This window comes from Vicugna pacos, chromosome 4 (assembly GCF_048564905.1).
Source record: "Vicugna pacos chromosome 4, VicPac4, whole genome shotgun sequence".
Classification (NCBI taxonomy): Eukaryota; Metazoa; Chordata; class Mammalia; order Artiodactyla; family Camelidae; genus Vicugna; species Vicugna pacos.
Genome location: NC_132990.1, coordinates 9,898,866 through 9,914,981, shown reverse-complemented (window position 1 = coordinate 9,914,981; position 16,116 = coordinate 9,898,866). Strand labels below are relative to the sequence as shown.

The following is a 16,116-nucleotide window of genomic DNA, read 5'->3' as shown; positions in this document are numbered from 1 at the left end:
GTGCCTGGATATTTTCTACTGCTCTTGGATATGGTTGGTATAAATGCACGATCAGTGGCTCCTCTTGGGTGGAAGGCAGAAGTCACAAGGTCACCTTAGATCTCAAAGTATCACCTGAACTAGTGGGATGTAACCCCTCCCACAGCCGTCCCATGGCTGTGCCTGGAACACCTACTTTTATCAGACAGAGGGCAGCTCCTCACGGGCCCAAATCCCCCAAGGCTACATCAGAAGCTAAAGCTTACTTTTTATCGGCCAATTTACTCACAAGAACTCCTAAGAGAAGCAAGAGACTTAATTACAATGGGCTCAATTTAGTTTCTCTTATGCAGGGAGAAAATGTTTCAATATCAAAATCCAAAGCATTCCTGTGGCCAAGTACAGTTTTTTCTAATTTGTTTACTTCAAACCGTTTATCATAATAACATTCCTCCATTTTCAAGTGTGTGTCTTACTTCTACTTTCAAAGTTATGTCTTACCATGTGTGAATATGTAATAAGCACTCTGCTACAATTGTTTATTTATAATAATATATAATTTTCATTGATCAGATTCCTTCTAAGATCTCATAACATACCACCAAATCTTGGTAATTTGTGAGTGCTTATAGAAACCATCTGTGCATCCAATTATTCAGTAAACATTTTATTTGGTGTTTTACGTACATGTATGGGAGCAAAATTTGCCACTCCAAAATGTGTCTTTTTTGACGATTAATTTAAACTGATTATGTTTAAAGCCCAAGAGACTCAAGAAGAACCTTTAATCTTCTCCCTAATTGCCAAAAAGAATGTTGACAGAGGACCTGTTCCAGGAAGGGAGCTATAGATAATCATAGATAATTATAGCATGCACTAGGTATGGTAGACAGGGAAGAACTTAGCAAAGCCTATTAAAATTCTTCTCTGTGTCCTATTATCTCTGCATGGCCCAGCAAGCATTTGTTTAACAAACTTCAGCTATTCTATCTCCATGTGAATTTCCTTCCTCCCCTTTGAAGTCCCAAACCACTGTCCCCAACATCCACTTTTGTCTTTAGCTGAAGATGGTATTTAAGGTGATGGCTTCACTCATTTTGGAAGTTACTCAGTTCTCCTGGGTCTCTCCCATGTATACATGCTATTAAACTTTTGTGTGATTTTCTCCTGTTAGTCTCACGTCAATTTAATTCTTAGATCAGCCAGAAGAACCTAGAAAGGTAGAGGGAAATTGCTTCCTCCCCAAGGAATCCACAGTTAACATGGGAGCCAGATAAGTGACAAATACTTACAATACGCAAGACATAGAAGTGGCATGTATCTGGTATCGTGTCTGCACAAGGGAAGGATCGATCAGCTACCTGGGTGAGGCTTTACAGAAGGTGAAAGAAGAGGACCTAGAAGGATGAGGCAGTGTCATCGGGCAGACGAGGAGAGAGGGTACTCAAGGACGAAGCACAGACTAGTACTTTGCATTATCTCTGAGTGTTTAGATTTAGGAGCAGAGCGTTCAGTCAGACCCTCCCTCAGCTTGAAATGCCCATGGGTGTGCCATCGGGGAAACGTGAATGATGGCAGGTGCCAGAAGAAAAATGATTAGGTAAGTCTAGCTTGTCTATTATTAATTACTAATAATAGACAATATTTGGCCCAGGAGCACTGGCCAGTTCAATCTGGCTTCAAATCTAAATCCTAGTGACAGTTTTCAAAGCTCTAGTAACTTGCCTTCACCTTGTCTATGCTGCTTAATTTCATCTTCCTCTATCTCTAACCTATAAGACCAGTCGTCTTTCTACTAAAGAGTATCTCCTTATTCACCCTGCTTTCTTTGCCTTCTGCCACTTCCCTGCTTCATCCCTGCTGGTCCACAATTTAGCTAAAGTCCTGGCTCCTCTGTGGCCCAGTGATTTCAGTTTCTTTTGCCCATTTAAAGGATTCCTTGTATGTTAAACCTGTGCCAATATTGCTTCCACAAATGGCTCAGGTGAAGGATTTTGCTAATATCCCACCCTGCCTAGTCTGAATACACCTGGAACACCGCAGACTAAATGGAGGCAGACACATAACCATATCTTGCAGGACATCTTGGAAAAGGGCTAATTGAGCAGTTTAGTTCTCCTGAAACAATGTATGATAACATTAGTAAATGTCTGGTGGCCCAAGCTGACAAGCCCTAGTTTCCATTTCCCGTATTGTAAACACTTCACACCGAGGTCACTGTGTCTCCAGCTGTGGGAAGCATCTCTGTCCAAGTTTCATTATCTCCGTTCTGACCCCATATGCTAAAACCCTATCAGGAAGCACTCTGTGGTTCTACTCTCAGCTGTTCTGCAAGATGTTTTCAGAATTCCTCAACCTTGTGCTTACCCTGAAACCTGGAGAAAAGAGTCAGAATATTCACCAAGGTCTCTGAAGGAAATTTAGATCTTATTACCTTTTTCTCACCTCATCTTCTTTCTTTTCCTCCATTGTTTCTTCTCTCTTGTATTAATCAGGGTAATTAACAAATAGTCCCCAAGTCTCACTGGCTTAAAATGATGAAAGCATATTTCTCGTCCACATTTCAGGTTGTAGGGATGAGAGGGGAAGGGTAGGCTCCACACAGACACTGAAGTTACCCAAGCTGATAAAAGCTCCCATGGTCTGCATGGCCAATGACATTCACCAGATGGAGGGTGCTAGGGAGACAAAAGAAACATGGCAGGTGGTGCAGGATATTTTAAGAGTCAGGACTGGAAGGGATGTATATCACGTCCATCTACATTCCATTTGCCAGAATTCAATCACAGGACCCCACTTAACTACAGGGGATGATGCAATATGTAATTTTCCAGGAAGTTTCCAGGAAGAGGATGAAATGAGTTTGGTGAACAAATCTTCCATACCATTTGGTTAGGGAGCCATTTCTATATACCCCTCCTTAGAGGCCTGATCTCTCCAAACAGTTCAAGGAAACACCCTTTGACACCTCACACAGTTCCATCAATGTGTTTGATGGGTCATCTTCAGTGACGTTTGTGACAAACATCTTAATCCTATATCATACACTGTCTTGTATAATTCTCAGATTGTCTCACACATCCATTTCCTAATTCTTCAGTGAGATTTCATGGTGGAGGGGGTGGCAGTGTGAGAGGAGGCAGGCTAGAAGGGGCTGTTTTCAACAGGAAGGGAAAAAAGTAAACAACTTACTACTTTGAGAAACTTAATTGAATGTGAATCTACAGATTATATTATCAAATTAATCAGTGCAGGAATTTCAGTGAAAAGATATTTATTTCTGAGCAGACTAAGGAACTGTTAACTTGGATTTAGAGGTAGTAAGAGGTGTTCTTAAAATTTTAAGATAAAATTTTTAAATTTAATTAATTTACTTTTTTATTAAAAAAGACCCTCAAATGTAAGGTCTTACAGGATGCACTCGTGGTTTCATAGTTAGAGGATTCCACTAGATGGCCCTGTTTCAAAATACTGCAAAGCTGGAGATGATCAGCTTTCTGATGCATTGCAACTCTCATACCTTTACAAGTATTTAGGGCACTTCATTATCAATTGTAGCTGATTTTTCAAAAATACTATTGATGTGGCAAATCTCATCTTTTAGTACATGGAAACTGTTTTGGTAAAAGAATTTAACCTAACGTTTTCTTCCCAGAGAGTATTTTGTTCTGAACAGATCATTTACAATGAACAACCTGGCAACACTGAAATGACAACCTGTCCCCCGAAGTGCAGAATCAGCAGTGATGCCGGGAGAGTCCAGAAAGCAGCCTGAGCTGAAAATTTCCCCTGCTCCAAGTGGATTTTAAAACCAACACAGATTCTACTCTTCCTTTTTTTCCAGCTCTATTTTGAGACACACATTTCAAAATCCCTAAAGTTATTCTGCTATGTCCTATGGATTCTGACAAGTCCAAATAAGTCAAAATCGCCCAATTAAAATATTCTCTGAAACTAAAATGGGATGATTATAATAAAAAGCTGCAAATCCAGCATTTAGCAATCAGAGCCTGGTAGCTGCCACTATAAGGCATCTCCAGACTTGCTGACGAGAGAGGACAGATGACACTAGTGTCTTTTTTCCTATGTGAGCATCCATTAAAACTGGCATCCTTTGTATCAGGAACTAGCTCTCGATGCAAGAAAGGAGTTCATCTGATTAAAAATAAAGTCAAGGAAATAGATAGTGGGCCCTGACTCTCCCCTTCCTCCCCTTCCCCAACCTTCAGTCCTGTTCAAAGGACATTGATGGTGGCGTCTCCTACCACTTCAGCTCTCAGAATCCCTCTAGCAAATCTGATAATAGCAACGTTGGTTTGTTCCCAGAAACAAAAGAAGTCAACACCAGAGCCTTCTTCCTCTACTCTTGCCATCGTTCGGGATGCCTCCTATATTTAAATGGCGCCCTCACACTTTACTCCACATTCCTAAACCAGTCTAATACAGATCCATAACTGCAGGCTAGAAATCAGACTACATTCAGGCTAGAATAACTTCCCACCAACACCGTGGTCATCTGAGTTATCTTAGACATTATATTGAAAACATTTCTCATCCTGGTTCTTCCAAATTTATATCCTTAGCCATTAAATTCTAGACCTCAAAAATCACACAGTTGTGTGTCCAGAGAGTTGAGCGATTAAGTTTGGCCAAGCTAATGTGTATGTAGTTCCACCTCTGGCCATGATGAAGTAATAGGGACTGGATTTACCTTTCTGGTTCTGAAAATCAGATTACATGTATAAAGTAATGGTTTGCAGACACTGGACACTAGGCAACACAGGACTGTAATCCCTCAGGGAAGGGAAATAAGCGAGGTGAACCCTACAACTGCCCCAGTTTTCTGCGCACAAGTTTCCAGGTTGTGGTACAGGAAGTGATAACCTTAAGTGCAGCGGTCTCACTGAGCTGAGGAGATAGAGATTGAATTCTGAGGAGGCCAAGGCAGCTAGAATTTCCCTCCAAGGGGAGGGGACTGGTGGAGCGAGAGCTCTGAAGTCTTCAGTTGGGTAATGATCTGTGCACGTGTGAGGGAAAACCATCTGAATCCAGAAAAAAAAAGTAGTTCAAGAAAGCCATCCACCAACAGTGTTCGCAGCTCACACAGGTCTGAGAACTGTTCATGTTCCGACCAGCAACGGTGAAAAGGTCTCAAAATACAAAAGGCATTGGGTAGTGATCTGAAAAGTATTGCCTTCTTGGTAGTAGGGCTACTCTGGACCCATCCGAACAAAGCTTTAAAGCAAGCCTTGAAACAATCCAACAATTCCAAGTAACTTAGTTACACATCAGGGAAAAAGTGCAACACTGGGTAAGGCATGCAACAAAATGCATCACTCAACAAAATGAACAGTGCAATGTCCAGAATTCAATTTAAAAATAAATTACCGGGCATGCAAAGGAGCAGAAAACATAAGATCCACAATCAGAGGGGAAAAAATAAGATTCATAACCAGAGCCCAAAATGACAGAGATGATGAAATTAGCAGACAAGGATGTTTTAAAATGCTATTATTAAAATGCTCCATATATTAAAGAATGTAAAAGAAATGTAAGAAAGAGCAGGAGAAGACTGAAAGATATAAAAAAGGACTTCTAGAAAATAATACAATCTCTGAAATGAAAAATACAATGAATGACATCAACAGCCGCTCGAATACTGTGGAATTAAAGATCAGTGAACTTGAACCATAGTAATAGAAACTATCCTAATGAATATTACAGAGAGAAAAATACTGAAAGAAATAAACAGAACATCAGTGACCTGGGAGACAATATCAGTATGTGAAACTGGAGTCCCAGATACACTAAAACAGTATAAATACAAAGATTCAGCTCGGTTAAAAGTAAAAGCATGGAAAAGATAACCCATGCACACACCAGTATTTTCAACGTACATTTCAGAACAAGGAATATTATCTGGGACAAAGAGACATTCGATTATGACAAATGTGTACGTACCTAATAACAGATCTTAAATACATGAAGAAAATATTCATAGAAATGAAAGAAAAAATAGATAAATATATAATATATAATCCGGAGACTTCAGCACTCCTTTGTCAGTTGTCAACAGTATGAATAGCAAGTAAAATAGTGAGAACACAGGAGACTGAATAACACTACCAACCAATTTGATGTAATTGAAACGTACAGGACACACCATGTAATAACAACAGAAGGCACATTCTTTTCAAATGTATTGGGGAACATTCACCAAGATAAACCATATTCAGGGTGACAAAATGCGTCTCAAATTTAAGAGAATTGAAATCATACAAAATGTATTCTCTAAGTGCAGTGGAGGTAAACGAGACATCAATAACAGGAAAAAGATACTGGAAAATACTCAGCTGGTTGGATATTAAGTGGCACATTTCTAAATAGCACATGGGTCAAAAAGAAAATCACAAGGAAAATTAGGATTTTTTTCTGAAAAATTAAAAATTAGGAACATGTTTAAGAAAAAGAAAGGCCTTAAATCAATGATCTAAGTTTCCACTTCAAGAAATTTTTAAAAAGAAGAGCAAATAAAATGTAAAGTAAGCAGAAGGGAGGGAAAAAAAGAGCAGAAATTAATGAAAGAGGAAACAGAAAGATGATGGAGAAAAATCAATGAGACTAACAGTTGGAGCTTTGAAAAGATAAAAAGCAAATTATAAATTTCTAGCCAGACTGAGGAGAAAAAAGTAGAAAGAGGTCACAATTCACTAACACCAGGAACGAAAGAGATGGCATCACTACAGACCCTGCATGCATTAAAAGGAAGATGACAGATGTCATGAACATGGCCATTTCAAGAAAGTCAACAACTTGGGTGGAATGGACAAATTCACTGCAAGACACACACTCTCCGGACCCACCCGATAGCAAGTAAATAACATTAATAACCCTAAATCTATCAAGGAAATTGAATCTGTAGTTTAAAAACCTCCTGCAAAGAATACTTCAGCTCCATATTGTTAGCAGACAGATTCTCAAACTGGAAAGCCCACCAGAAGTGTGGGGCCTTGCCTGCCGGTTGAGAAGGAATTCTCAGCAGAGGCAGAGAGGCAAAGTGAAAGACTGCTTTACTGCTCAAAGAGAAGAGAGGAAGGACAAGGGACAGCACTCCAGCGGGGAGCCGCCAGCCAGGCACCGGCTGAGGCAGGCTCCCTCCCCCATTGAGCTGCGCGGGTTTTTATTGGAAGGTTTTGCCATCCTATCTTCATTCTGGTGATGCTGAGGCCAATCAGCTTTTTCCTTTTATGGGCTTTTTTTCCCCTTTTGCTGAGCTTAGCCCTGGCAAAGAAACTTTGGTGGGAAAGAGAACAGAGAAAGAAATGTTGGGCTATGTCCTTGGGATCAAGGTGCCAGCTGCAAGGAAAAACAAACAAACAAACAAACAAACAAACAAATAAATAACTGTTTTTCAAGGCCTGGTGTTAAAGCATCCTGTTTTCAGGTTGGCAAGCCTGTCTAATCACCTCTCTGAGCACGGCTTCACTGGTGAATTCTATCAAACATTTAAGGAAGAAACAACACCAGTTCTACACAACTCTTTGAGAAAATAGAAGACGCAGGAACAATCCCAAATCAGTCTATGAGGGAGGTAGTATACTCATACCAAAACCAAAGGTATTTAAAAAAACACAATTATAGATCACCGTCACTCACAATATAGATACAAAAATTCTGAACAAAATTTTAGCAAATCTCATCCTGTAGTATATAAAATGATTTTTAAAAATCACGACTACATAGGATTTATCCTAGGAATATAATTTTTGGTTTATTCTCCAAAAATTGACCAATGGAATCCACTATATTAACAGACTAAAAGAGAAAATCCATAATCACTTTACTAGACAGAGAAGCATTTGACAAGATTTAACACCCATTCATGATTTTAAACACACATACACACACACTCAGAGAAATAGCAGAAGGGAATTTCCTAAACCAGATAAAAAGCATCTATGAAAAAAACCCTATGACTAATGTCATACTTAATGGAGAAATGCTTATTGCTTTTCCTTGAGATTGGAAACAAGGCAAAGATGCCCGCTCATACCAATTCTATTCAACTCTGTACTAAAGGCCATAACAGCGCTACGGCTAAGAAAAGAAACAAAAGGCTAACAAATCGGAAAGGAAGAACTAAAACCATTTTTATTTGCAGACCAATAAGGCTACTAAAAATCAATTAATTTATCAAGATTGCAGGATACAACGTCCATATAAAAATCACTTGTTTTTCTATATACCAGAATGAATAATTAGAAATTTAAATTAAAAGCATGATTTATAACAACATCAAAAAATTAAACATTTAGGCATATACGTAGTGAAATAAATGCAAGAGCTACACACTGAGAAACTAAAGTGTGAACCTTAAAGTCTCAGTAAACTAAAATCTTACTGAGAGGAAGTAAAAACCTATGTAAAGGCAAAGATATGGCATTTTGATGGATGAGAAAATTAAATATTGTTAAGATGATAATCCTCTGCAAATTGATCTACGGAGCCAACACAACCCCAACCCAAATACCAGCAGGTTTTTAACAGGCATGGCAACTTTTACAACTCAATAATAAGAGCACAGAGAAATCTGAATTTAAAAATGGGTAAAGGATTTGAACAGATGCTTCACCAAAGAAGAGTTATAAATGATAAAATGCTCAACATCATTAGGCGTTAGGGAAATGCAAACATACACACACACACACACACACACACATACCACACACACCACACACATGATACAATTTAAACAGAATGATAATGCCAAGTGTCGCAAGAATGCAGAGCAGTCACAACTCTCATATATTGGGGGTGGGAAGGCCTCATGGTTTAGCCACTTTGGAAAACAGTTTGGCAGTTTTTTAAAACGTTAAACATTTATTTACCCTATGAACTGGCAATCGCAAACTCCTAGATTTACCCAAAAGAAATTAAAACATGTATCCACACAAATACGTATAGCAGCTTTATTCATAACAGTCAAACCCTGGAAACAACTCTAATGAATCAGCTGGTCAACAGATAAACAAATGGTGCTATGACCAGGTAATGGAACACCACCCAGCAATGAAAGGACCAACTTACTGACACAAGCAATGCGCACTGACGAATCTCAGAAGCATTATGCTGAGGGAAGGAAGCCGGACACAAAGACTACATAGCATATAACTCCACTGACATGAAATTCTAGAGAAGGGGGAACCACAGGGTTAGAAAGCAAATCAGTGATTGCCAGGGGCTAGGGGAGGGAGGTGAGAACTGACTGCAATGAGACACAGGGAATTTTCTGGAGTGATGATGTGTTCTGTATCATGACTGTGGTACTGATTGCATGACTGTGTATTTGTTAGTGCCTAATAAATCTGTACATTTTAAATTGCTGGATTGTATTGTGTATAAACTATACCTCAATGAAGCTTTTTATTTTTGTTTTTTAAATATAGAGAGAGGTCAAAAATCTACAAGGGTCCACTGCATAAGGATGGTGACAGAAACACACATACATTCTTTGGAATTCCAATGCTGAGCTCCCTAGACAATTGGAACATTTAATCTGACAAGCATAGGTAGCTACCTTTTAATCAAGGAAAGTGTAGAGTGAACTAAATAGCTGAGGTACAAAGGCTACTGTATGTGACCGACTACAGGTGCTTGGAATGGGGTGGGGTGGGCAAGAAGGAGATGTGACTTTGGCACATGATACTAGGATGAGCATCTCCCAGCCAGCTTTACAAAGCAAGTTAATTTGGTGGTTCCCATTTCCCATTTAATTAACATACACACCTGCAGCACCTACTATGAGTCAGGCAGTGTCAGTCCCTTGGCAAAACACAAAGATGAGTAAGACAAGGCATGTGTCCTTAAAGGCAAAACGAGGATTACAATACAAAGGGATTAGTGCACAGTGCTGCTGAGATATCAAGAGGGATCTACTTACTCATCTGAAAAAAAAAATTATTGAGTCCTTAATTATATTCCAGTCACTGTATGAAGGCCTTTGAATACAATGATGGGCAAAGTAGCCACAGAACTTCCTCTCCCGCAAATGAATCAGCCATTAATAAAGGAATCTCACTGTCCTATTCATCAAGATTCTCAATAATAAAAATGAAACTGACTCTGGTTAAGCAGAAAAATAACCTCCTGCAAGCGTATCAGATGGCTCACAGAATTGATAGAAATGTCAAAGAACCAGACTAAGGCAGGAACCGACAGAGGTTAGGCATAATCAAGACTCTTACACAGGAACTAGCACCTGCCCCTAATGCCTGCCACCCCTGGACACTTGTCCCCATGACAATGAACTCTCATCTCTGCCCAGCCAAGAATAATCTCTAGTCAGCCCTGTGCTTCTGTAACTTTCCCTTATTTGCTTTCCTTTATTTGCTTTTCCAGGCCAAGACCATGTGCCTGCCTGGATGTGGGGAGAAAAAAACAGCCTTTCCCCCTTTGAGTTTTTGTACTAGGCAGCAGAGTTTTAGTTAATTGGGTGAAAAGGAGAGGAAAGAGTGTTCCAAGCATGAGAAACAACATGTTCTGAGATCCCATAGTGGGAGGTAGCATGATGCACAGCAGGCACTGACAGTAGGGTGGACCACACAGCACGTCGAGGGCCACGTTAGACTTTTCCAAGAACAATGGGAAGCCACTGTGGGATGTTAAGCAACGAATGAGATAATTGAATTTGCGTGTCCAAAAGATTACCTGCACTCCGGAGAACAAACTGAAAGGAACAAGAAACGGAAGTAGAGAGATCAATTACTTGGCTACCTCAGTGATCCAGGCTAGAAGAGGACTCAAGGGGTGGCAGGGGAAGTGGAGAGACAAGGACAGTCAAGAGCTCCATGGAAGGCAGGGCAGGCCATGATGGTAGCTAGATGTGGGAAGGGAGAGAGAACTGAATCTAGGATGACTCCTAGGTTCCTGACTGGCATAACCGGACCAACGGTGGTGTCGATCACCGGGAAAGGGAACACTGGGAGAGGGCCAGTTTGGCACAGAAAATAATGAGTTTTAGTACTCAATCTGTTTAATATGAAATTGCTTGAGATATCCAAAAGGAAATATCAAGTAAGTGAGAGAACCTCAACCCAAATGAGTTAGGAAAAAAACAAAAACAACAACAACAATAACAAAATAAAGACAAGAGAGGGTTAGAGATGCACACATTGCAAGGTTAAAAAAAATCACGGAGATAGGTCATCAGACACGGCTGGAGTCAGAAGTCGAAACAAAAATAAGGTGATTCATTTTCTCTCCTTGTTGTTCAGAAAAAGCAGTATTAATCCATTCAGATGAAAAATAAAAATATTTATTTAAAAAACGACCTCAAACATGTCCCAGAATCAAGAAAGAAAGATGGGTGGGCTGAATAATCCCATCCAGCCCTAAGATTCTGTTATATTGTCTGAGTCTGAATTGCCTACATGTTGATTTATTCCTATTCAAATAAACTGGTTCCATTTCTCAACAGTAATATTATTATTATTATTATTATTATTATTATTATTATTATTATTATTATATTTCAAGCAAGCTACCTGCATTTCCCTGATGTCAATTTTAAAAGGCAATAATGAAGTGTTGGATACAAGCAGAAAGTTTGAGGGCAGAGTCCTGTGTTCCAATTCCATCAAACGTTAATAAGTTATGCAAATTCACACAATGTATTTCACTTTTCTGAGCCTCAGTCTTCTAGTTTTCAAAATGAGAATAGCAATAGTCCTTACATCATAATTTTTTACGAGGGTTAAAAGGCTCTTGAATATTAAAAAAAAAAAAGGCAATTATCAGGTAGGCGGTTGGCTGTGTGAGTCTGGAACTTGGAGGAAAAGTCTGTGTCAGAGACACACATTCGCAGATCATGTGCGTGTCAATAACTGAAGTCACGCTATGGATAACATTACCTAGGAAAAGAGTAGAGATGAGGGACAAAGCCCAGGACTGTGAATTGAGGAACTCCTGAATTAGACTCCCTGGGCATATCAGAGTAGCAAACTTCTTAGAAGTTTGAAATTATTTGTAATTATCTAGGTGGAGAAGGAAGGAAAGGGTATTTTGACAAAGTGTGAACAGGGGGAGAGAGGCCCAAAGCCACATGGAGTATTCTGGGAGAAAGGAGATGCTCGGTGAGGCTGGAGGGTACATGAGAGAGTGACGGATGGTGAGGCTGACATGGAGACGCTGAGTAACTGCGTGTACCAAGGGGTTTAGACTTCCTGTAAGAGGTCCATGAAGTCTCACAATCAGAGTAATAGGATTTGTTTGCAAAAACAACATTTATCCAACCATACAGATGCCAGCTAAGAGAAGGAAGAGCTTGGAAGCAAAAAGAACCAGTCTGGAGGCAAGTACAACAATCTAGTCACATTTATCCTATTTGATGTTTCCTGAGTTTCCTGGACCAGTGAGTTTCCACATGACGTTAATTTGGGGGAAATTCTCAGTCATGATTGTTTCAAACATTGCTTCTGTTGCTTTCTCACTTTCTCCTCCTTCAGATTTTCCCATGATGTATATGAGAGAGGCAACCCAGGACTGAAGCCTAGCTCTAATGCCAAAGCCCATGATCTTCCCCATGCTGCTTTATGAAGTGTTTGCTAGCAAGTACTTAGCATTAAGCCGTAAATTACTCAACCTGAAAAACTACAGTGGCATAATACAAAGTGAGCCTGTGTGAACAAACCAAACCAAACCAAAAAACACCACTGTTTAGGGCTATGAGAAATGGGTGGGGTGGAAAAGAGACTACAGTCATTGAGAACTTAGAATGTACTAGGTTCTGTGGTCTGGTCTTTATATATTTTTTCTCTTTCATTCTTCCCAACAGCCCCATGAAGCAGAGATGATTATTTTCAGTGAGGCTATGGAGCACAGGAAAGGTTAACCTGATGCAAAACTGTCAACTTAATAGATTGACTTTATACTTTTGTATCCTTTTTGTACTTCCTTTTCACCCATTTCCCACTCCCCCATCCCCAACATTTCAATCCTCCTCTTTCTTGATGCCCTGAAGTAGGTGAGGTTTTCTCTAAAATTTGAAAACCGAATCCTTGACAATCACAGAAAAAAAAACAGTTGATAGAAAAATTAGGTGATTTAACTTCATCTCTTGATTGGCTTGATTTTATTGTCAAAGAAGTATGTGTGTGTCTGTGTGTGTGTGCTTAAAATGGACTCTGTTATCTTTCCTTCCTTCCTTTATTTTTATTTCTTCTTCTCCCCCTCCAGTTATTTTGTTGTGTGTTTAGAAATGCCTGCCTTTTGCCTTGCAACTTGAATGACAACCTGCCTTAGTATCGTATCATTAGGTCTCACATTCTTTCCTGCAGAAATTGCAGATACTGCTCACCTGTCTTCTGTGGGAAAGTGAGGGGGCAGCCTGACCTCTGCCCCTTGTAGGTAGCTAGCCTTTTCTGCTTGGATGCCTCAGGAAACCTTTCTTTACCCCTAAAGTTAAATATCTTAATCAATGTCTATTGTTTTATATCAAATAGCTGCTGGGGAAATAGCATGCCCTTTCAATAGCAGATGTCATTCTTCAGAAAAATTTTCCCTCATTGTATTTCTGAATAATTTTTAATCTTCTGTTGTGGAGTATGCTATTTCAGGGACCATAATTATCTCTGTTTTGTATCACCTAGATCTGAACACCTTATTTTGTCTCTACTTGTTCTAATTTCTTTCTAGTTTTCAGCTGTGTTCATAGTGATTCTCTTAAGACACAATGCCAGTAACTCTCCAGTTGTGTCTAGACCATTCCTTGATTTCTAACTTATTCGTTAGATCTGTAATAGGATTATTTTGGTCCTGATCGGTTTCCTTAGCCTTGCAACTTCTCTTCCATCTCTTTGTGTTGTTTCAACATTTTTCCTTTGTGTTATTATTTTCTTGACAGCATATTTTAAAGTTTTTCCTTAGCACAAGGCACTCTGGGGCAGTTTTCTTCTGTTTTGGGGGATTTGTTTTCTTCCAGGCTGTTTCCTTTGTGCCTGGTTCATTCTCTCTCACACACACATTTACAAGGTTGACATGCTTTTTTCTTCCCTTTGACATGCCATTCATTCTAATTTTGCTCAGGCCACAGTGGGCAGTTCTATGCACTCTCTGGTTTCTCTGATCTACTGTAGCTCTTCTTGACCTTCTTTGTAGCTTCCCCGGAAACTGTGTATCACCCCAGTGTACAGCAACTTGGGGGCTGGATGTCACCTTCTATTTACTTTTCTGTCGCCTGAGACTTGAGACTGGGAAGGAGAAGAGCTCCTCTGGAACTGCCTGCAGCCCTTGCTGGGACCCGGGGCTGCATTCTCTCTTCTGAACCCCAGCAAGTGTCCTTTACCAGGGCCAGGCTTCCTAGCGAGAGCCAGGAATTTCCTAATCCCCGGGCTCTGGTTGGCTCCTCCAACTCAGCAGTGACCTTGGAGAAAGGCGGGCCCTTTCAACCCCTTGGGCCTCAGTCAGGATCTTGGTGGCAGAGAGAATGGTTCCGAGACTCAGTCTCCCCACTTACTCACCCTCCTAGCCACTTCTCTTCAAATCAAGGTGAGTTCCGAGTATCAGAATTTTCTTGACTCACCTTTCCTTAGTTCTCTTTCTGGGGTGCAGGTGTGCTAAGCAAGGTTAAGAGCTAATTTTCAAACTTTATTACATGAAGTTTTATCCTTTTTCAATTTTGATTGCTGCTGATTAATTTTTGGCCTTTTGAAAAATAATGTTTCTGTTCATTTCATTGGGTACTGGGAGAGCAATGTCCTGTGGTCTGATTTCCTCTTACCCTAGAGTTTCAGAACAACTTTGAAATGAGCAATGCTGGTGTTTCCAAGCAGATGGTTCATGAACCAAACTTAGGAAAAAACCAAAGCATGAAATTCAGAGTCAAGGTGAAAATAAAATGAAGGATGGGTGGAAAGCAGAGAGCCTTATTTCATATCGGCTTTAAGTATTGAGATGGTTCCTAATTTTATTTTTATTTATATAATATACTTGTGCTTCTAAGAGTTAAAAAGGGGGGGGGGGAGTGGACCAAGACACTTTAAGTTTTTACCTTTCCCAGTGTTAAAAAGCACTGATGGTAAATAATGGCAGGTTAAAAACCTCAGGTGAAAAAGGAAACCGAAAGCATTTTCACAATCACATAAGGTATAAGAGTGGCATTAAAATGTGTCCCAAGTACACAGCAGCCTTTCCCAGGAAGTCTCCTTCTAAAAGCAGCTGAGCAGAACATCTCTGACTCACCACACTTTGCATTTATTTACCTTACAGAGTGAAACTAATTCTTTCATTACTTTCAGAGATTAATTCTGTGTGCTGACTTCAACAAGACTTGATGTTTTTCCATTTGCGCTCAGCCACATTTTAAGCAACACCCTGGGAGACAGTCAGTGCTGTGTGCATGGATTTCACTGCACAGTTCACATCGAGATCAGCAAAAGGGTGGATAAATCCCTAGGTGCAGTTTTAATTTTGTTGCCAGAAAAACAAAACAAAACAAAACAAAACAAAACCGAACAGCTAGTGTTCAGAGTCCATTGGGCTCAGCTTCTCTGCTGTGCTTCTGCAAAGTGCATCGGGCAGGAAACAGCACATCTTGGAGCCTGACCCCCCCTTGAATCACAGCTGCCAGTCGGACCCAGGAGGCTTGGTCCTAGGGGCCCAGCAGTCACGCTGCCCAGTGCTGCAAGTCTCCAGTTCTTGAGAGCTGCTGATCCTCCTTTCAGCATTTGGCAGGTGTGCTTCCTCATTAGCTCAAGTCTCCCTGTGTTCCTTAGATGAGTCACCGTGACTGCTCCACATGTCACCTTAACCCAGTGAGCACATTTGCAAACGCTGTTGATTCATTTTAAAGTACAAGAATGCCTCCTAGTCACAATGGCCGAAGAGGCCATGCGAGCCAGGGGCCAACAAATACCATTGATTTCCTGATATGCTTCACAATGACTAGTTAGGTACAGTGATGCGGGCAGGGTGGCAGTGTGCTCTGGACCTGGGAATCTAAATCCTGCCTCCACCACTAACTAACTGTATGACAGGGCTGGGTACTCACCCTCACTGAACCTCAGGTTCCTTGTCTGTGAAATGGGGATAATAATGACACCCATTGGGAAGATTAAAAAGCTAATCTAAGGGGGAATTCTG

The 16,116-nt window shown here is 40.3% G+C and overlaps 1 long non-coding RNA gene across 1 annotated transcript in view; it reads right to left on the bottom strand.

The window, feature by feature from the left end:
- Positions 1-1,253: 1,253 nt before the first annotated feature.
- The window catches only part of LOC116279973 (uncharacterized), a 183,998-nt gene continuing 169,135 nt past the window's right edge, over positions 1,254-16,116 (bottom strand). Inside the window, exons 17-18 of the long non-coding RNA XR_012071877.1 lie at positions 2,414-2,657; positions 1,254-1,376 (exon numbers count right to left, since the gene is read on the bottom strand). This is a non-coding gene — a long non-coding RNA (uncharacterized lncRNA). The remainder of the gene's footprint in view (positions 1,377-2,413; positions 2,658-16,116) is intronic.